Consider the following 17,423-nt stretch of genomic DNA (forward strand, 5'->3'; position numbering starts at 1 on the left):
CATAGGCCTACCCTGTAGTTAGTTGCATTTAAATAGTCACTAAATTACCTCTGCAAAAACTCGGGTCCGTCCGGGATTTGAACCCGGGACCACTCACACCCGAAGCGAGTATCATACCCCTAGACCAACGGACGAAATATGACACTGAAACATGCTCAGCTCGTAGTCTTTAAATTTAACTCGTTGCATTTGAATAGTCACCAAATTACCTCTGCAAAAACTCGGGTCCGTCCGGGCTTTGAACCCGGGACCACTCACACCCGAAGCGAGTACCATACCCCTAGACCAACGGACCATGTATGACACTCAAACATGCTCAACTCGTAGGCCTACAATATAACTAGTTGCATTTAAATAGTCACTAAATTACCTCTGCAAAAACTCGGGTCCGTCCGGGATTTGAACCCGGGACCACTCACACCCAAAGCGAGTATCATACCCCTAAACCAACGGACCATGTATGAAATAAAACATGCTCAACTCATAGGCCTACCCTGTAGTTAGTTGCATTTAAATAGTCTTTAAATTACCTCTGCAAAAACTCGGGTCCGTCCGGGATTTGAACCCGGGACCACTCACACCCGAAGCGAGTATCATACCCCGAGACCAACGGACGAAGTATGACACTGAAACATGCTCAGCTCGTAGTCCTTCAATTTAACTCGTTGCATTTGAATAGTCACCAAATTACTTCTGCAAAAACTCGGGTCCGTCCGGGATTTGAACCCGGAACCACTCGCACCCAAAGCGAGTATCATACCCCTAGACCAACGGACCATGTATGAAATAAAACATGCTCAACTCATAGGCCTACCCTGTAGTTAGTTGCATTTAAATAGTCACTAAATTACCTCTGCAAAAACTCGGGTCCGTCCGGGATTTGAACCCGGGACCACTCACACCCGAAGCGAGTATCATACCCCTAGACCAACGGACGAAGTATGACACTGAAACATGCTCAGCTCGTAGTCCTTCAATTTAACTCGTTGCATTTGAATAGTCACCAAATTACCTCTGCAAAAACTCGGGTCCGTCCGGGATTTGAACCCGGGACCACTCACACCCGAAGCGAGTACCATACCCCTAGACCAACGGACCATGTATGAAATAAAACATGCTCAACTCATAGGCCTACCCTGTAGTTAGTTGCATTTAAATAGTCACTAAATTACTTCTGCAAAAACTCGGGTCCGTCCGGGATTTGAACCCGGGACCACTCACACCCAAAGCGAGTATCATACCCCTAGACCAACGGACCATGTATGAAATAAAACATGCTCAACTCATAGGCCTACCCTGTAGTTAGTTGCATTTAAATAGTCTTTAAATTACCTCTGCAAAATCTCGGGTCCGTCCGGGATTTGAACCCGGGACCACTCACACCCGAAGCGAGTATCATACCCCTAGACCAACGGACGAAGTATGACACTGAAACATGCTCAGCTCGTAGTCCTTCAATTTAACTCGTTGCATTTGAATAGTCACCAAATTACTTCTGCAAAAACTCGGGTTCGTCCGGGATTTGAAATCGGAACCACTCGCACCCAAAGCGAGTATCATACCCCTAGACCAACGGACCATGTATGAAATAAAACATGCTCAACTCATAAGCCTACCCTGTAGTTAGTTGCATTTAAATAGTCACTAAATTACCTCTGCAAAAACTCGGGTCCGTCCGGGATTTGAACCCGGGACCACTCACACCCGAAGCGAGTATCATACCCCTAGACCAACGGACGAAATATGACACTGAAACATGCTCAGCTCGTAGTCTTTAAATTTAACTCGTTGCATTTGAATAGTCACCAAATTACCTCTGCAAAAACTCGGGTCCGTCCGGGCTTTGAACCCGGGACCACTCACACCCGAAGCGAGTACCATACCCCTAGACCAACGGACCATGTATGACACTCAAACATGCTCAACTCGTAGGCCTACAATATAAATAGTTGCATTTGAATAGTCACTAAATTACCTCTGCAAAAACTCGGGTCCGTCCGGGATTTGAACCCGGGACCACTCACACCCAAAGCGAGTATCATACCCCTAGACCAACGGACAATGTATGAAATAAAACATGCTCAACTCATAGGCCTACCCTGTAGTTAGTTGCATTTAAATAGTCACTAAATTACCTCTGCAAAAACTCGGGTCCGTCCGGGATTTGAACCCGGGACCACTCACACCCAAAGCGAGTATCATACCCCTAGACCAACGGACCATGTATGAAATAAAACATGCTCAACTCATAGGCCTACCCTGTAGTTAGTTGCATTTAAATTGTCACTAAATTACCTCTGCAAAAACTCGGGTCCGTCCGGGATTTGAACCCGGGACCACTCACACCCGAAGCGAGTATCATACCCCTAGACCAACGGACGAAGTATGACACTGAAACATGCTCAGCTCGTAGTCCTTCAATTTAACTCGTTGCATTTGAATAGTCACCAAATTACTTCTGCAAAAACTCGGGTCCGTCCGGGATTTGAACCCGGAACCACTCGCACCCAAAGCGAGTATCATACCCCTAGACCAACGGACCATGTATGAAATAAAACATGCTCAACTCATAGGCCTACCCTGTAGTTAGTTGCATTTAAATAGTCTTTAAATTACCTCTGCAAAATCTCGGGTCCGTCCGGGATTTGAACCCGGGACCACTCACACCCGAAGCGAGTATCATACCCCTAGACCAACGGACGAAGTATGACACTGAAACATGCTCAGCTCGTAGTCCTTCAATTTAACTCGTTGCATTTGAATAGTCACCAAATTACTTCTGCAAAAACTCGGGTTCGTCCGGGATTTGAACCCGGAACCACTCGCACCCAAAGCGAGTATCATACCCCTAGACCAACGGACCATGTATGAAATAAAACATGCTCAACTCATAGGCCTACCCTGTAGTTAGTTGCATTTAAATAGTCACTAAATTACCTCTGCAAAAACTCGGGTCCGTCCGGGATTTGAACCCGGGACCACTCACACCCGAAGCGAGTATCATACCCCTAGACCAACGGACGAAGTATGACACTGAAACATGCTCAGCTCGTAGTCCTTCAATTTAACTCGTTGCATTTGAATAGTCACCAAATTACTTCTGCAAAAACTCGGGTCCGTCCGGGATTTGAACCCGGAACCACTCGCACCCAAAGCGAGTATCATACCCCTAGACCAACGGACCATGTATGAAATAAAACATGCTCAACTCATAGGCCTACCCTGTAGTTAGTTGCATTTAAATAGTCTTTAAATTACCTCTGCAAAATCTCGGGTCCGTCCGGGATTTGAACCCGGGACCACTCACACCCGAAGCGAGTATCATACCCCTAGACCAACGGACGAAGTATGACACTGAAACATGCTCAGCTCGTAGTCCTTCAATTTAACTCGTTGCATTTGAATAGTCACCAAATTACTTCTGCAAAAACTCGGGTTCGTCCGGGATTTGAACCCGGAACCACTCGCACCCAAAGCGAGTATCATACCCCTAGACCAACGGACCATGTATGAAATAAAACATGCTCAACTCATAGGCCTACCCTGTAGTTAGTTGCATTTAAATAGTCACTAAATTACCTCTGCAAAAACTCGGGTCCGTCCGGGATTTGAACCCGGGACCACTCACACCCGAAGCGAGTATCATACCCCTAGACCAACGGACGAAGTATGACACTGAAACATGCTCAGCTCTTAGTCCTTCAATTTAACTCGTTGCATTTGAATAGTCACCAAATTACTTCTGCAAAAACTCGGGTTCGTCCGGGATTTGAACCCGGAACCACTCGCACCCAAAGCGAGTATCATACCCCTAGACCAACGGACCATGTATGAAATAAAACATGCTCAACTCATAGGCCTACCCTGTAGTTAGTTGCATTTAAATAGTCACTAAATTACTTCTGCAAAAACTCGGGTCCGTCCGGGATTTGAACCCGGGACCACTCACACCCAAAGCGAGTATCATACCCCTAGACCAACGGACCATGTATGAAATAAAACATGCTCAACTCATAGGCCTACCCTGTAGTTAGTTGCATTTAAATAGTCTTTAAATTACCTCTGCAAAATCTCGGGTCCGTCCGGGATTTGAACCCGGGACCACTCACACCCGAAGCGAGTATCATACCCCTAGACCAACGGACGAAGTATGACACTGAAACATGCTCAGCTCGTAGTCCTTCAATTTAACTCGTTGCATTTGAATAGTCACCAAATTACTTCTGCAAAAACTCGGGTTCGTCCGGGATTTGAAACCGGAACCACTCGCACCCAAAGCGAGTATCATACCCCTAGACCAACGGACCATGTATGAAATAAAACATGCTCAACTCATAGGCCTACCCTGTAGTTAGTTGCATTTAAATAGTCACTAAATTACCTCTGCAAAAACTCGGGTCCGTCCGGGATTTGAACCCGGGACCACTCACACCCGAAGCGAGTATCATACCCCTAGACCAACGGACGAAGTATAACACTGAAACATGCTCAGCTCGTAGTCTTTAAATTTAACTCGTTGCATTTGAATAGTCACCAAATTTCCTCTGCAAAAACTCGGGTCCGTCCGGGCTTTGAACCCGGGACCACTCACACCCGAAGCGAGTACCATACCCCTAGACCAACGGACCATGTATGACACTCAAACATGCTCAACTCGTAGGCCTACAATATAAATAGTTGCATTTGAATAGTCACTAAATTACCTCTGCAAAAACTCGGGTCCGTCCGGGATTTGAACCCGGGACCACTCACACCCAAAGCGAGTATCATACCCCTAGACCAACGGACAATGTATGAAATAAAACATGCTCAACTCATAGGCCTACCCTGTAGTTAGTTGCATTTAAATAGTCACTAAATTACCTCTGCAAAAACTCGGGTCCGTCCGGGATTTGAACCCGGGACCACTCACACCCAAAGCGAGTATCATACCCCTAGACCAACGGACCATGTATGAAATAAAACATGCTCAACTCATAGGCCTACCCTGTAGTTAGTTGCATTTAAATTGTCACTAAATTACCTCTGCAAAAACTCGGGTCCGTCCGGGATTTGAACCCGGGACCACTCACACCCGAAGCGAGTATCATACCCCTAGACCAACGGACGAAGTATGACACTGAAACATGCTCAGCTCGTAGTCCTTCAATTTAACTCGTTGCATTTGAATAGTCAACTAATTACTTCTGCAAAAACTCGGGTCCGTCCGGGATTTGAACCCGGAACCACTCGCACCCAAAGCGAGTATCATACCCCTAGACCAACGGACCATGTATGAAATAAAACATGCTCAACTCATAGGCCTACCCTGTAGTTAGTTGCATTTAAATAGTCTTTAAATTACCTCTGCAAAATCTCGGGTCCGTCCGGGATTTGAACCCGGGACCACTCACACCCGAAGCGAGTATCATACCCCTAGACCAACGGACGAAGTATGACACTGAAACATGCTCAGCTCGTAGTCCTTCAATTTAACTCGTTGCATTTGAATAGTCACCAAATTACTTCTGCAAAAACTCGGGTTCGTCCGGGATTTGAACCCGGAACCACTCGCACCCAAAGCGAGTATCATACCCCTAGACCAACGGACCATGTATGAAATAAAACATGCTCAACTCATAGGCCTACCCTGTAGTTAGTTGCATTTAAATAGTCACTAAATTACCTCTGCAAAAACTCGGGTCCGTCCGGGATTTGAACCCGGGACCACTCACACCCGAAGCGAGTATCATACCCCTAGACCAACGGACGAAGTATGACACTGAAACATGCTCAGCTCGTAGTCCTTCAATTTAACTCGTTGCATTTGAATAGTCACCAAATTACCTCTGCAAAAACTCGGGTCGGTCCGGGATTTGAACCCGGGACCACTCACACCCGAAGCGAGTAACATACCCCTAGAACAACGGACAATGTATGAAATAAAACATGCTCAACTCATAGGCCTACCCTGTAGTTAGTTGCATTTAAATAGTCACTAAATTACCTCTGCAAAAACTCGCGTCCGTCCGGGATTTGAACCCGGGACCACTCACACCCAAAGCGAGTATCATACCCCTAGACCAACGGACCATGTATGAAATAAAACATGCTCAACTCATAGGCCTACCCTGTAGTTAGTTGCATTTAAATAGTCACTAAATTACTTCTGCAAAAACTCGGGTGCGTCCGGGATTTGAACCCGGGACCACTCACACACAAAGCGAGTATCATACCCCTAGACCAACGGACCATGTATGAAATAAAACATGCTCAACTCATAGGCCTACCCTGTAGTTAGTTGCATTTAAATTGTCACTAAATTACCTCTGCAAAAACTCGGGTCCGTCCAGGATTTGAACCCGGGACCACTCACAACCGAAGCGAGTATCATACCCCTAGACCAACGGACGAAGTATGACACTGAAACATGCTCAGCTCGTAGTCCTTCAATTTAACTCGTTGCATTTGAATAGTCACCAAATTACTTCTGCAAAAACTCGGGTCCGTCCGGGATTTGAACCCGGAACCACTCGCACCCAAAGCGAGTATCATACCCCTAGACCAACGGACCATGTATGAAATAAAACATGCTCAACTCATAGGCCTACCCTGTAGTTAGTTGCATTTAAATAGTCACTAAATTACCTCTGCAAAAACTCGGGTCCGTCCAGGATTTGAACCCCGGACCACTCACATCCGAAGCGAGTATCATACCCCTAGGCCAACGGACCATGTATGACACTGAAACATGCTCAACTCGTAGGCCTATAATATAACTAGTTGCATTTGAATAGTCACTAAATTACCTCTGCAAAAACTCGGGTCCGTCCGGGATTTGAACCCGGGACCACTCGAAATTAAATTTAACGAGAGCGACAATATCGGTGTAAAATTAGTTAAATTAAACAATAAATTATATGTAGATATTAGAAGATACGCTTTTAAAAAACCCCTTATATATGGAATATGTATTTCGATAGACGTGATAGAAGAAGTTAAAAAAAATTTAAGCAAACCATACGGTATCATAAGACAGACCCTATGTTTCCCGGGAATGCTGGAACTGGAAAATTTTAAAGATACGGGCTATTTATTGACAAAATATGGGGGGGAAATGCGCGAAAAAAAATTAAATTTAAAGTTTGATGAAATACCAGAAGTTGTCAGTCTTATAGATAAAGTTTTAAAGAAAATGCCTGTAACTGATTAAGAAATTTGTAAATTTAAACCATAAAGAATTTTTAAAACGTATTTTTAGAAAAATTTATACTTTTTATTTTAGAACTTATAGTGTATATTATTTTAGATATTTTAGTTTGTTTCCTAGGTATACGTCAAGAGTTTTGTCTCGAGTTGCGCCTAAGATCAAATAGAAAACATGTCATTATCCGAAGAAGAGCCTTTGGATCTTTCCTATTTTAATCCTAAAAGGTTTTACGAATTATCAAAAGTTAACCAAACTGTCTCTCGAAAGTTCAACTGTTTAGCCTCTGAATATAAAATTATTTTTAAAGACCTTCATATGCTCAAATTGACAGAAGTATATGAACAATTGAAAAAAATCTTTCAATCCATTATAGAGACAATTTTAGAATCTTCTCAAGGTTACAATAGCGTTAGATTTTGTGTTAGGTCTGACTTACTGGAAAATGCTATAAATTTAAATTTTATGGCCCTAAATGAGTTAACGGCGGAAAGATTAATGACTGCCATTAGTCAAGTAAGTCAAAGCCGAAGAAATTTTTTTCTCGAGGGTGATGTCAGGCTCGACGCTATATTTTTAAATGTTAATGTACCAATATCAGGTCGTCGATCTGTTAAAAATAGATCGATGATAGCTCTCGACAAATATATTCAGAAAGGAAGGACATTTTTACCCATAATAAACGATGATGAACTATGCGTATCAAGAGCAATCGTTTGCGGGATGATGGTTGCTGATTTAACATATTTAAAGAAACAAAAGTTTAGTACTTTGACTTTTGATTTTAATCGTTATAGACGTATACAAATAGGTCATAGACCTTTGCAAAAAGAAGAAGCGTTAAAGCTTCAAGCCAAGGCTAATGTGCCTATTGGTCCCGTTAGTTTAGACAAAATTGCCATGTTTCAAAAAGTATTGCAACCCGAGTATCAAATAATTATTTTCAGTGCTAATGATAATTTCAAAAAGGTTTATCAAGGTGAAATGTTTTCGGAGAAAAAAATTTTTTTATTACAAATAGATCAACACATGCATGTCATTAAAAGTTTAGCCAGTATGTTTGGGGCCATGTCGTATTGCAATACGTGTTTAACAACGTTTACTAATTGAAAGAACGCAAAAAAAACACAAATGTTTTAATCAAAAAACCAAATGTTGGCGTTGTTACTCTGAGACCTTTCACGAAGACCCTCAGATTGAAATATCTCGCTGTCAAAACTGTAATAGATACTTTAAAGGGCCTGAATGTTTCCAATTTCACATAGAAAATGGCACTTGTTTAAAAATTAAACGGTGCTTAAAATGTTGCAAAGAAATTCGCGATGACAAACATAAATGTCTTACAACTTGTTCTAGATGTAAAATTGAGCACCCTCCCAAAATGTGTTACGTTCAACCCCTTGATGATACTTTTAAAGAAACTAGATTTTGTTATTTTGACTGTGAAACTATTGATATGAACTCTAAACATACCCCAGTTCTATTAGTTTCGGCCATGCAAATTAATGATACCGAATACGATTATCAAATTTTTAGAGGTTTTGATTGTGTTGATAAGTTTATGAAATATCTGACCCAAACAGAAGATGAGACATCTTATACAAGGAACAATAAACGAATGAAAATAAGTAAACCAAAATTTGAAATTTTGACTATAGTGGCCCACAACTTTAAAGGTTTTGATTCGTATTTTATATTAAATTGGTTAATTAATAACCATGTAAAACCAGAGGTCATATTCGACGGCTCTAAAATTCTAGCTCTCTTTATTAAAAGTCAAAATTTTAGGTTTATTTGTAGTTATTCATTCGTGGCGCTTCCTTTGAGAGCCTTTACAGAAACTATTCAATTGGGTAGTTACAAAAAACAGTTTTTTCCTTATATTTTGTTAAAAGAGGACACTTTAAACTATGAAGGTCCGTTACCTGAAAAAGCCGTATTTCAACCTGAATTTATGAATGAAAAGGACCGACAGGCCTTTGATTTATGGTACAGTGAAAAAGGTAAAAAATCCACGTACAAAATAATGACCGAACTAGAGGAATACGCTGTACAAGATGTGGTAGTTTTACAAAAAGGAATTACAAAATTTAGAGAACTTTACAAAAAGGCATCGGGTCTAGATCCTCTTAATTGCGGAGCTATTACAATATCAAGGGGCCTGTACTAACGTGTTTTTACACAAGTATTTAGAAAAAAATACATTGGGTGTAGTACCTAGTCCGGGTTATCGTGGATCATACAACCAAAGTAGTAAAGCTATCAAGTGGTTGGCTTGGGTTAGTAAAGAAATGAAGATAGAAATACAGACAGCCCTATCTCCTGAAGGAGAAAAAAGAATTGGACCTTATTTAGTTGATGGTTACTCAAAGGATCCTGAAATTATCCTAGAGTTTAATGGTTGCGTGTATCACGGTTGTCCGAAATGTTTAAAAGGTAGTGAATGGAACAGTTTAGTAAATGATACAAATAAAAACTGTTACGAAAAGGGCCTGGATAGAATAGAATTTATAAAAAAGTTACACCCCAATGCAAAGTATATAATAATGTGGGAATGCGAGTTTGAAAATTTGTTAAAGACAAATATCGCTTGTAGTACCTTTTGCGAGACTGTAGAGGTACCTTCACCAATATTAGCCAGGTCGGCTTTATACGGTGGAAGGACAGAAGTCTTCAAATTATATCATAAACCGGATGAAGCAAAAAACGACCTCATGTCACTCTATCCCGCTGTCAATAAATACGGAATCTACCCAAAGGACATCCCAAAATTTTAAATAGTAACTTTAACTATGAAAAAAATGCCTATTTTGGTATAATATCGTGTGAACTCTTGCCCCCGACTGATCTATACATCCCAGTTTTACCATACAGGTTTAATGGAAAATTGTTTTTCCCCCTGTGTAAGTCATGTGCCCTTGAATCAAATAATGAAGAGTGCCGACATTCTGACAAGGAACGAATTATTTCGGGTATTTGGCCCTCGCCTGAAATTTACAAAGCCGGAGAAATGGGTTATAAAATTATAAAAATATACGAAGTACATCATTTCGACGAGACATTTTAGTATGAAAAACATGTTAACGATGGACTATTTGGCGGTTATGTTAACAATTTTTTGAAGATAAAACAAGCTAATTCCGGCTATCCGTCTTCGGTTAAAACTGACGAGCAAAAACAAAAATATATTGAATCGATTTATGAATCTGAAGGTATTAGTGTCGAGATGGATGAAGTAGTCCATAACCCCGCGCTGAGAGCTATTTCAAAGATTTGTCTCAACAGTCTTTGGGGTCGTTTTGGTATGAATACAAACAAAACCAAAACACTAATTGTTAACGAGTGCACAGAACTTTTACGTATCTTATCTGATGACACAAAGGAATTGGTAGATTTAAGACCAATTAATGAAGAAATGTGCTTATTATCGTACAAAAACAAAGATGAATTTGCACCAACATATTTCAAAGGAAATCCGTATGTGGCTTGTTTCGTTTCGTGTTACGGAAGATTAACCTTATTCGAGACCTTGCATAAATTGGGTAAAAGAGCATTATACACAGATACGGATAGCGTTTTATTTGTGGCGGGGGAAAACGATTTTAAACCCCCCACGGGTAACAATTTAGGATGTTGGGTTAACGAACTAGGGGACGCTACAATTACAGAGTTTGTTTCAAATGGGCCCAAGAGTTACGGTTACAGAACTACGGACGGTCAATCTGTCGTGAAGGTTAAAGGAATTTGCCTTAATCGTGTTAACGAGAAAATTATAAACTTTGAAGCTATAGTGGACTCTATAAAAAATAAATCCAAACGTCTAAAAGTGGACGTTCCTTTCAACGTCATTCGAAATAAAACGTCGGCCACTCTTTTAAGTCGAAAACTAGAAAAAAGCTTTGGATTTACGTTTAACAAACGTGCAATTAAAGGTTGGGACACTTTGCCATTTGGTTTTAAAGCGGACCCATGAAAATTATTTTAGAATTAAAAATCAAATAATCATAATAATTAATAATGTATAGTCTAAAATTAACAAAATAGATCAATGTAAAAAAATAATATAGGTAAATAAGATAACAGCTTAAAAAACCTCTGCTGTTCTAAGATAAAAAACGGACACGTGACGTATGGGGTCTCGCGTCTCTTGCTAGTGGACTTTTTTAGAATCACTCTCGAAATTACCTCCAACGCGAGAAGTTCATTTAATTTTAACCTTGCTAAAATAAACTATTTCTTGCAAATAAAGTCTCAAAGTTTATTCATTTACAAAATAACCAACAAAAGTATATTAAGACTAGTTAATTTTTCAGTCGGTTAATTAGTTCTTTTAGATAATATTAGTTCTCCCAATAACCTAAACACCAACAAGGAGCTATTCGCAACAACTTTACCTGATGAGAGAAAAGCATCTTTGTGTAAAAAACCAAAAATTGTTGGTTAGTTTTTCACATATAATAACTGTACATGTAATACCGTTGGAAGATCGATATAACATGGAACTATATAATAACATGAGGTTTAAACATCGGATTAAAGAAACTGAAAAACTTTTAAAACCAATTTTCGATAGTTTCCTAAATTGCACGAAATAAAGAAATTTTGATTTCCAATTGGGTCTAAGAATTTAATAATTAAATATTACTTTAGGAAATTTTAGAAAAATTATATAATATGAAAATAAAATCCGAAAATGAGGAATTATACGAAAAACACCCCTCGTGGAGAAATTTACAGATAGCGCGGGTCAGACCGATGTTGCGTGAAGGTGTACAGGAGCAACAGGACCCAATTGAGGAAATACCCTTCGTTTTGGACGAGCAACACCGTCAATGGATAATAGCACAGCATAGAAGTCAGGGGTTGCCCTTACCACCTGAAGCGGCCTCTACATCCACAACTCCTAACTCTAATAATCATCCTAGTCGCACTTCAAACCTTAACCGTAACCCACCACAATAAAATACACTAAGGTGCAATAAAACATTTATTTTCTGTTTTTCTTTACAATTGAGAAGAGATTGTCATTAAGAATTTGTTTTTCATAGTCTTGTATTTTTTTCCTTTAAGGTTTTGTGTCAGTGACAGTTCTTTGCTATCGTGTGACAAGTAGATGGTGTCAACATCCCACGCAACTTCTTCACGATAATCGCGCGTACAAGCGTATACCGTTGAAAAACCTCCACAAACCAGGTCTTTTGATATATACTCTAAAGACATTCGAGGAAATATAGTTTTGAGCGCAGTTCCTAACTGAATGCTCATATGATTAATAACTTCAATCTCGTTGTTAATTGCTTTAAACTTGAAGACTCTATTTTCAATCACTTGGCACAGCTAAATAGTTTGTTCTTTATGTTAAAATCAATTAAAAATAATTTACTTTCTACACCCTGAATATCTAAATAGTGGAATGTGTGCTCTATCCATTTTTAAATAAACAAACTATGAATTCAATTTCAATAGGGAATAACAAAATAGGTTCTAGTACCTTGATTGGAACGTTGGTAATAAATATAAACATACGACAGGAGGATAATGCCTGAAAAACTAGTTATTTCAAAAGGTATGACAATCTAACAGCTCAAATTAAAGTCGAGTCCTTTCAGATTTCGATGCCGATTTAGCTGGAAAAACAAATCCCTTAAACATTTATATGTTGGAAGAAATTTTGCTACTATTAAACCATTGCAAGTACGACATCTTTACCAAAATAGTCCGGTTTAGTATAGGTAATTGCTTTCAAACCACTACTAACCTATCGGTGATTTATTTTGAATCAGTGATAACTTCGTTATAACTTGGAGGTAGGTTAGGTTTAGACACGTTAGGACGAGTCCTGACATTTGGTGTTGGTCTGTAAACGGGGTAGCCTCTGCCTCCACCGTTGGTTTTAGTACGATACTAATAGAAAATTAAATGTGTATTGTTTTGAATGCGATAGATTTGAAAGGAGAGTATTTTCACACGCTTACTTTTCTGTGATTGTATTTTGAAACTAAGTACTGGTATTTGATTCCGTTTGAGCTGTCAAATCTTTATTCTTTTTGTAAGTGTAACTCTACACCCGTATCAGTCCTTTTCCAGTAAAACTCCGGGGATAAGACGTTACCGATCCAAACCTCTACTTTATCCGTTACACTATGAACTTGACACATCTTCATTTAACAATGATAAAACTCTACCTCAACAACTCTTTGAATGACGTCACAATTGTAGAAGATTTAACCCTTGGCAATGTACGTTTCAAGCTATCCAATCATCTCTTATCTATGACGTCACAGATACAGTTGTAGAAGATTTAAGCCTTGGCAATGTACGTTTAAAGCTTCCATTCGTCTCTTATCAATGACGTCACAAATACAATTCTTCAAATGACGTTAAATTCTGTGGGGGGAATTTCTTCTCGCCATCTTACGTAATAAGTTGTTGGGGTACGGCACTTTATGGCTATAGTTTTCACCCGCAACTCTGACTGACTGTAGTTTATCTATCAAAGATTTACAAGGGTCTCTGCGACTTTCTTCAGCCGTTAATGGATCTAAGCGGTTAGGTTTAGACACGTTAGGGCGAGTCCTGGCATTTGGTGTTGACCTGTAAACGGGGTAGCCTCTGCCTCCACCGTTGGCTTTAATAGAAAATTAGATGTGAATTGCTTTGAATACGAATGATTTGAAAGGAGAGTATTTACACACGCTTACTTTTCTGTGATTGTATTTTGAAACTAAGTACTGGTATTTGATTCCGTTTGAGCTGTCAAATCTTTGTTCCTTTTGTAAGTATAACTCTACATTCAGAGACTAATTACGCTTTCTACTATTACGTCTAAGATGAATTTCTTATATATTAATTACGCTTTTACGTGTACCTTTTAATTAACATCCAGCAGAGACCTATCATTAACCCTTGGCAATGTATTAAAGCTATCCATTCTCGTCTCTTATCAATGACGTCACAAATACAATTCTTCAAATGACGTCACAGATACAGTTGTAGAAGAGAGGAGTTTCCCAATAGGCGACGCACGGTGTTTTCCCGCCAATGACGTCACAGATACAGTTGTAGATTTTCCCGCCAATGACGTCACAGAGACAGTTGTAGAAGAGACAGGACTGCCAGATTCCCGCGCAATGTTTTCCCGCGAGGGGGCGCAGCCGACAGGGGCGCGCGCGAGTTTTCCCGCGAGGGGGCGCGCAGCCGCGAGTGGGCGCGCGCGAGTTTTCCAGGGGGCGCTGTTGGGGGCGTGGCAGAGGGCAACGGTGACCTTGAAATTCTACACCTACACTCTACATCTACATTCTACACCTACGGAGGTAGGAAGTGTGGCTCTATACTACTACGGACGAAGTATGACACTGAAACATGCTCAGCTCGTAGTCCTTCATTTTAACTCCTTGCATTTGAATAGTCACCGAATTACTTCTGCAAAAACTCGGGTCCGTCCGGGATTTGAACCCGGAACCACTCGCACCCAAAGCGAGTATCATACCCCTAGACCAACGGACCATGTATGAAATAAAACATGCTCAACTCATAGGCCTACCCTGTAGTTACTTGCATTTAAATAGTCACTAAATTACCTCTGCAAAAACTCGGGTCCGTCCGGGATTTGAACCCGGGACCACTCACACCCGAAGCGAGTATCATACCCCTAGACCAACGGACGAAGTATGACACTGAAACATGCTCAGCTCGTAGTCCTTCAATTTAACTCGTTGCATTTGAATAGTCACCAAATTACTTCTGCAAAAACTCGGGTCCGTCCGGGATTTGAACCCGGAACCACTCGCACCAAAAGCGAGTATCATACCCCTAGACCAACGGACCATGTATGAAATAAAACATGCTCAACTCATAGGCCTACCCTGTAGTTAGTTGCATTTAAATAGTCACTAAATTACCTCTGCAAAAACTCGGGTCCGTCCGGGATTTGAACCCGGGACCACTCACACCCGAAGCGAGTAACATACCCCTAGGCCAACGGACCATGTATGACACTGAAACATGCTCAACTCGTAGGCCTACAATATAACTAGTTGCTTTTGAATAGTCACTAAATTACCTCTGCAAAAACTCGGGTCCGTCCGGGATTTGAACCCGGGACCACTCACACCCGAAGCGAGTATCATACCCCTAGAACAACGGACGAAGTATGACACTGAAACATGCTCAGCTCGTAGTCCTACAATTTAACTAGTTACTTTTAAATAGTCACCAAATTACTTCTGCAAAAATACGGGTCCGTCCGGGATTTGAACCCTGGACCACTCGCACCCAAAGCGAGTATCATACCCCTAGACCAACGGACCATGTATGAAATAAAACATGCTCAACTCATAGGCCTACCCTGTAGTTAGTTGCATTAAAATAGTCACTAAATTACCTCTGCAAAAACTCGGGTCCGTCCGGGATTTGAACCCGGGACCACTCACACCCGAAGCGAGTATCATACCCCTAGACCAACGGACGAAGTATGACACTGAAACATGCTCAGCTCGTAGTCCTTCAATTTAACTCGTTGCATTTGAATAGTCACCAAATTACCTCTGCAAAAACTCGGGTCCGTCCGGGATTTGAACCCGGGACCACTCACACCCGAAGCGAGTACCATACCCCTAGACCAACGGACCATGTATGACACTCAAACATGCTCAGCTCGTAGTCCTTCAATTTAACTCGTTGCATTTAAATAGTCACTAAATTACCTCTGCAAAAACTCGGGTCCGTCCGGGATTTGAACCCGGGACCACTCACACCCGAAGCGAGTATCATACCCCTAGAACAACGGACGAAGTATGACGCTGAAACATGCTCAGCTCGTAGTCCTACAATTTAACTAGTTACTTTTAAATAGTCACCAAATTACTTCTGCAAAAATACGGGTCCGTCCGGGATTTGAACCCTGGACCACTCGCACCCAAAGCGAGTATCATACCCCTAGACCAACGGACCATGTATGAAATAAAACATGCTCAACTCATAGGCCTACCCTGTAGTTAGTTGCATTAAAATAGTCACTAAATTACCTCTGCAAAAACTCGGGTCCGTCCGGGATTTGAACCCGGGACCACTCACACCCGAAGCGAGTATCATACCCCTAGACCAACGGACGAAGTATGACACTGAAACATGCTCAGCTCGTAGTCCTTCAATTTAACTCGTTGCATTTGAATAGTCACCAAATTACCTCTGCAAAAACTCGGGTCCGTCCGGGATTTGAACCCGGGACCACTCACACCCGAAGCGAGTACCATACCCCTAGACCAACGGACCATGTATGACACTCAAACATGCTCAGCTCGTAGTCCTTCAATTTAACTCGTTGCATTTAAATAGTCACTAAATTACCTCTGCAAAAACTTGGGTCCGTCCGGGATTTGAACCCGGGACCACTCACACCCGAAGCGAGTATCATACCCCTAGGCCAACGGACCATGTATGACACTGAAACATGCTCAACTCGTAGGCCTACAATATAACTAGTTGCATTTGAATAGTCACTAAATTACCTCTGCAAAAACTCGGGTCCGTCCGGGATTTGAACCCGGGACCACTCACACCCAAAGCGAGTATCATACCCCTAGACCAACGGACCATGTATGAAATAAAACATGCTCAACTCATAGGCCTACCCTGTAGTTAGTTGCATTTAAATAGTCACTAAATTACTTCTGCAAAAACTCGGGTCCGTCCGGGATTTGAACCCGGGACCACTCACACCCAAAGCGAGTATCATACCCCTAGACCAACGGACCATGTATGAAATAAAACATGCTCAACTCATAGGCCTACCCTGTAGTTAGTTGCATTTAAATAGTCACTAAATTACCTCTGCAAAAACTCGGGTCCGTCCGGGATTTGAACCCGGGACCACTCACACCCGAAGCGAGTATCATACCCCTAGACCAACGGACGAAGTATGACACTGAAACATGCTCAGCTCGTAGTCCTTCAATTTAACTCGTTGCATTTGAATAGTCACCAAATTACTTCTGCAAAAACTCGGGTCCGTCCGGGATTTGAACCCGGAACCACTCGCACCCAAAGCGAGTATCATACCCCTAGACCAACGGACCATGTATGAAATAAAACATGCTCAACTCATAGGCCTACCCTGTAGTTACTTGCATTTAAATAGTCACTAAATTACCTCTGCAAAAACTCGGGTCCGTCCGGGATTTGAACCCGGGACCACTCACACCCGAAGCGAGTACCATACCCCTAGACCAACGGACCA

General features: G+C 41.3%; 44 non-coding genes across 44 annotated transcripts; all 44 read right to left on the reverse strand.

The window, feature by feature from the left end:
• Nucleotides 1–60: 60 nt before the first annotated feature.
• On the reverse strand, nt 61–134 carry TRNAP-CGG (transfer RNA proline (anticodon CGG)). The gene has a single exon. It is a non-coding gene; the product is annotated as a tRNA-Pro (tRNA).
• A 571-nt stretch (nt 135–705) lies between these two features.
• TRNAP-UGG (transfer RNA proline (anticodon UGG)) lies at nt 706–777 on the reverse strand. The gene has a single exon. It is a non-coding gene; the product is annotated as a tRNA-Pro (tRNA).
• An 86-nt stretch (nt 778–863) lies between these two features.
• TRNAP-CGG (transfer RNA proline (anticodon CGG)) lies at nt 864–937 on the reverse strand. Its single transcript has one exon. It is a non-coding gene; the product is annotated as a tRNA-Pro (tRNA).
• An 89-nt stretch (nt 938–1,026) lies between these two features.
• Nucleotides 1,027–1,098, reverse strand: TRNAP-CGG (transfer RNA proline (anticodon CGG)). Its single transcript has one exon. It is a non-coding gene; the product is annotated as a tRNA-Pro (tRNA).
• An 88-nt stretch (nt 1,099–1,186) lies between these two features.
• Nucleotides 1,187–1,258, reverse strand: TRNAP-UGG (transfer RNA proline (anticodon UGG)). The gene has a single exon. It is a non-coding gene; the product is annotated as a tRNA-Pro (tRNA).
• An 86-nt stretch (nt 1,259–1,344) lies between these two features.
• Nucleotides 1,345–1,418, reverse strand: TRNAP-CGG (transfer RNA proline (anticodon CGG)). The gene has a single exon. It is a non-coding gene; the product is annotated as a tRNA-Pro (tRNA).
• A 247-nt stretch (nt 1,419–1,665) lies between these two features.
• TRNAP-CGG (transfer RNA proline (anticodon CGG)) lies at nt 1,666–1,739 on the reverse strand. Its single transcript has one exon. It is a non-coding gene; the product is annotated as a tRNA-Pro (tRNA).
• A 410-nt stretch (nt 1,740–2,149) lies between these two features.
• Nucleotides 2,150–2,221, reverse strand: TRNAP-UGG (transfer RNA proline (anticodon UGG)). The gene has a single exon. It is a non-coding gene; the product is annotated as a tRNA-Pro (tRNA).
• Nucleotides 2,222–2,307: 86 nt separating this feature from the next.
• TRNAP-CGG (transfer RNA proline (anticodon CGG)) lies at nt 2,308–2,381 on the reverse strand. Its single transcript has one exon. It is a non-coding gene; the product is annotated as a tRNA-Pro (tRNA).
• An 89-nt stretch (nt 2,382–2,470) lies between these two features.
• Nucleotides 2,471–2,542, reverse strand: TRNAP-UGG (transfer RNA proline (anticodon UGG)). Its single transcript has one exon. It is a non-coding gene; the product is annotated as a tRNA-Pro (tRNA).
• An 86-nt stretch (nt 2,543–2,628) lies between these two features.
• Nucleotides 2,629–2,702, reverse strand: TRNAP-CGG (transfer RNA proline (anticodon CGG)). Its single transcript has one exon. It is a non-coding gene; the product is annotated as a tRNA-Pro (tRNA).
• Nucleotides 2,703–2,791: 89 nt separating this feature from the next.
• TRNAP-UGG (transfer RNA proline (anticodon UGG)) lies at nt 2,792–2,863 on the reverse strand. Its single transcript has one exon. It is a non-coding gene; the product is annotated as a tRNA-Pro (tRNA).
• Nucleotides 2,864–2,949: 86 nt separating this feature from the next.
• TRNAP-CGG (transfer RNA proline (anticodon CGG)) lies at nt 2,950–3,023 on the reverse strand. Its single transcript has one exon. It is a non-coding gene; the product is annotated as a tRNA-Pro (tRNA).
• Nucleotides 3,024–3,112: 89 nt separating this feature from the next.
• TRNAP-UGG (transfer RNA proline (anticodon UGG)) lies at nt 3,113–3,184 on the reverse strand. The gene has a single exon. It is a non-coding gene; the product is annotated as a tRNA-Pro (tRNA).
• Nucleotides 3,185–3,270: 86 nt separating this feature from the next.
• TRNAP-CGG (transfer RNA proline (anticodon CGG)) lies at nt 3,271–3,344 on the reverse strand. Its single transcript has one exon. It is a non-coding gene; the product is annotated as a tRNA-Pro (tRNA).
• An 89-nt stretch (nt 3,345–3,433) lies between these two features.
• Nucleotides 3,434–3,505, reverse strand: TRNAP-UGG (transfer RNA proline (anticodon UGG)). The gene has a single exon. It is a non-coding gene; the product is annotated as a tRNA-Pro (tRNA).
• An 86-nt stretch (nt 3,506–3,591) lies between these two features.
• Nucleotides 3,592–3,665, reverse strand: TRNAP-CGG (transfer RNA proline (anticodon CGG)). The gene has a single exon. It is a non-coding gene; the product is annotated as a tRNA-Pro (tRNA).
• An 89-nt stretch (nt 3,666–3,754) lies between these two features.
• On the reverse strand, nt 3,755–3,826 carry TRNAP-UGG (transfer RNA proline (anticodon UGG)). Its single transcript has one exon. It is a non-coding gene; the product is annotated as a tRNA-Pro (tRNA).
• Nucleotides 3,827–3,914: 88 nt separating this feature from the next.
• TRNAP-UGG (transfer RNA proline (anticodon UGG)) lies at nt 3,915–3,986 on the reverse strand. The gene has a single exon. It is a non-coding gene; the product is annotated as a tRNA-Pro (tRNA).
• An 86-nt stretch (nt 3,987–4,072) lies between these two features.
• TRNAP-CGG (transfer RNA proline (anticodon CGG)) lies at nt 4,073–4,146 on the reverse strand. The gene has a single exon. It is a non-coding gene; the product is annotated as a tRNA-Pro (tRNA).
• A 247-nt stretch (nt 4,147–4,393) lies between these two features.
• On the reverse strand, nt 4,394–4,467 carry TRNAP-CGG (transfer RNA proline (anticodon CGG)). The gene has a single exon. It is a non-coding gene; the product is annotated as a tRNA-Pro (tRNA).
• Nucleotides 4,468–4,877: 410 nt separating this feature from the next.
• TRNAP-UGG (transfer RNA proline (anticodon UGG)) lies at nt 4,878–4,949 on the reverse strand. Its single transcript has one exon. It is a non-coding gene; the product is annotated as a tRNA-Pro (tRNA).
• Nucleotides 4,950–5,035: 86 nt separating this feature from the next.
• On the reverse strand, nt 5,036–5,109 carry TRNAP-CGG (transfer RNA proline (anticodon CGG)). Its single transcript has one exon. It is a non-coding gene; the product is annotated as a tRNA-Pro (tRNA).
• Nucleotides 5,110–5,198: 89 nt separating this feature from the next.
• TRNAP-UGG (transfer RNA proline (anticodon UGG)) lies at nt 5,199–5,270 on the reverse strand. Its single transcript has one exon. It is a non-coding gene; the product is annotated as a tRNA-Pro (tRNA).
• Nucleotides 5,271–5,356: 86 nt separating this feature from the next.
• TRNAP-CGG (transfer RNA proline (anticodon CGG)) lies at nt 5,357–5,430 on the reverse strand. Its single transcript has one exon. It is a non-coding gene; the product is annotated as a tRNA-Pro (tRNA).
• Nucleotides 5,431–5,519: 89 nt separating this feature from the next.
• On the reverse strand, nt 5,520–5,591 carry TRNAP-UGG (transfer RNA proline (anticodon UGG)). The gene has a single exon. It is a non-coding gene; the product is annotated as a tRNA-Pro (tRNA).
• Nucleotides 5,592–5,677: 86 nt separating this feature from the next.
• Nucleotides 5,678–5,751, reverse strand: TRNAP-CGG (transfer RNA proline (anticodon CGG)). Its single transcript has one exon. It is a non-coding gene; the product is annotated as a tRNA-Pro (tRNA).
• A 730-nt stretch (nt 5,752–6,481) lies between these two features.
• Nucleotides 6,482–6,553, reverse strand: TRNAP-UGG (transfer RNA proline (anticodon UGG)). Its single transcript has one exon. It is a non-coding gene; the product is annotated as a tRNA-Pro (tRNA).
• An 8,067-nt stretch (nt 6,554–14,620) lies between these two features.
• Nucleotides 14,621–14,692, reverse strand: TRNAP-UGG (transfer RNA proline (anticodon UGG)). Its single transcript has one exon. It is a non-coding gene; the product is annotated as a tRNA-Pro (tRNA).
• An 86-nt stretch (nt 14,693–14,778) lies between these two features.
• On the reverse strand, nt 14,779–14,852 carry TRNAP-CGG (transfer RNA proline (anticodon CGG)). The gene has a single exon. It is a non-coding gene; the product is annotated as a tRNA-Pro (tRNA).
• Nucleotides 14,853–14,941: 89 nt separating this feature from the next.
• TRNAQ-UUG (transfer RNA glutamine (anticodon UUG)) lies at nt 14,942–15,013 on the reverse strand. Its single transcript has one exon. It is a non-coding gene; the product is annotated as a tRNA-Gln (tRNA).
• An 88-nt stretch (nt 15,014–15,101) lies between these two features.
• Nucleotides 15,102–15,173, reverse strand: TRNAP-CGG (transfer RNA proline (anticodon CGG)). The gene has a single exon. It is a non-coding gene; the product is annotated as a tRNA-Pro (tRNA).
• A 250-nt stretch (nt 15,174–15,423) lies between these two features.
• Nucleotides 15,424–15,495, reverse strand: TRNAP-UGG (transfer RNA proline (anticodon UGG)). The gene has a single exon. It is a non-coding gene; the product is annotated as a tRNA-Pro (tRNA).
• An 86-nt stretch (nt 15,496–15,581) lies between these two features.
• TRNAP-CGG (transfer RNA proline (anticodon CGG)) lies at nt 15,582–15,655 on the reverse strand. The gene has a single exon. It is a non-coding gene; the product is annotated as a tRNA-Pro (tRNA).
• An 89-nt stretch (nt 15,656–15,744) lies between these two features.
• TRNAP-CGG (transfer RNA proline (anticodon CGG)) lies at nt 15,745–15,816 on the reverse strand. The gene has a single exon. It is a non-coding gene; the product is annotated as a tRNA-Pro (tRNA).
• A 250-nt stretch (nt 15,817–16,066) lies between these two features.
• On the reverse strand, nt 16,067–16,138 carry TRNAP-UGG (transfer RNA proline (anticodon UGG)). The gene has a single exon. It is a non-coding gene; the product is annotated as a tRNA-Pro (tRNA).
• An 86-nt stretch (nt 16,139–16,224) lies between these two features.
• Nucleotides 16,225–16,298, reverse strand: TRNAP-CGG (transfer RNA proline (anticodon CGG)). The gene has a single exon. It is a non-coding gene; the product is annotated as a tRNA-Pro (tRNA).
• Nucleotides 16,299–16,387: 89 nt separating this feature from the next.
• Nucleotides 16,388–16,459, reverse strand: TRNAP-CGG (transfer RNA proline (anticodon CGG)). The gene has a single exon. It is a non-coding gene; the product is annotated as a tRNA-Pro (tRNA).
• An 89-nt stretch (nt 16,460–16,548) lies between these two features.
• Nucleotides 16,549–16,620, reverse strand: TRNAP-CGG (transfer RNA proline (anticodon CGG)). The gene has a single exon. It is a non-coding gene; the product is annotated as a tRNA-Pro (tRNA).
• An 89-nt stretch (nt 16,621–16,709) lies between these two features.
• On the reverse strand, nt 16,710–16,781 carry TRNAP-UGG (transfer RNA proline (anticodon UGG)). The gene has a single exon. It is a non-coding gene; the product is annotated as a tRNA-Pro (tRNA).
• An 88-nt stretch (nt 16,782–16,869) lies between these two features.
• On the reverse strand, nt 16,870–16,941 carry TRNAP-UGG (transfer RNA proline (anticodon UGG)). The gene has a single exon. It is a non-coding gene; the product is annotated as a tRNA-Pro (tRNA).
• An 86-nt stretch (nt 16,942–17,027) lies between these two features.
• TRNAP-CGG (transfer RNA proline (anticodon CGG)) lies at nt 17,028–17,101 on the reverse strand. The gene has a single exon. It is a non-coding gene; the product is annotated as a tRNA-Pro (tRNA).
• An 89-nt stretch (nt 17,102–17,190) lies between these two features.
• On the reverse strand, nt 17,191–17,262 carry TRNAP-UGG (transfer RNA proline (anticodon UGG)). The gene has a single exon. It is a non-coding gene; the product is annotated as a tRNA-Pro (tRNA).
• An 88-nt stretch (nt 17,263–17,350) lies between these two features.
• TRNAP-CGG (transfer RNA proline (anticodon CGG)) lies at nt 17,351–17,422 on the reverse strand. Its single transcript has one exon. It is a non-coding gene; the product is annotated as a tRNA-Pro (tRNA).
• Between the last annotated feature and the right edge of the window lies 1 nt (nt 17,423).

Source organism: Phalangium opilio, unplaced genomic scaffold (assembly GCF_054372755.1).
Source record: "Phalangium opilio isolate 3A_F unplaced genomic scaffold, DU_Popi_V2 ptg000487l_1, whole genome shotgun sequence".
Lineage (NCBI taxonomy): Eukaryota > Metazoa > Arthropoda > Arachnida > Opiliones > Phalangiidae > Phalangium > Phalangium opilio.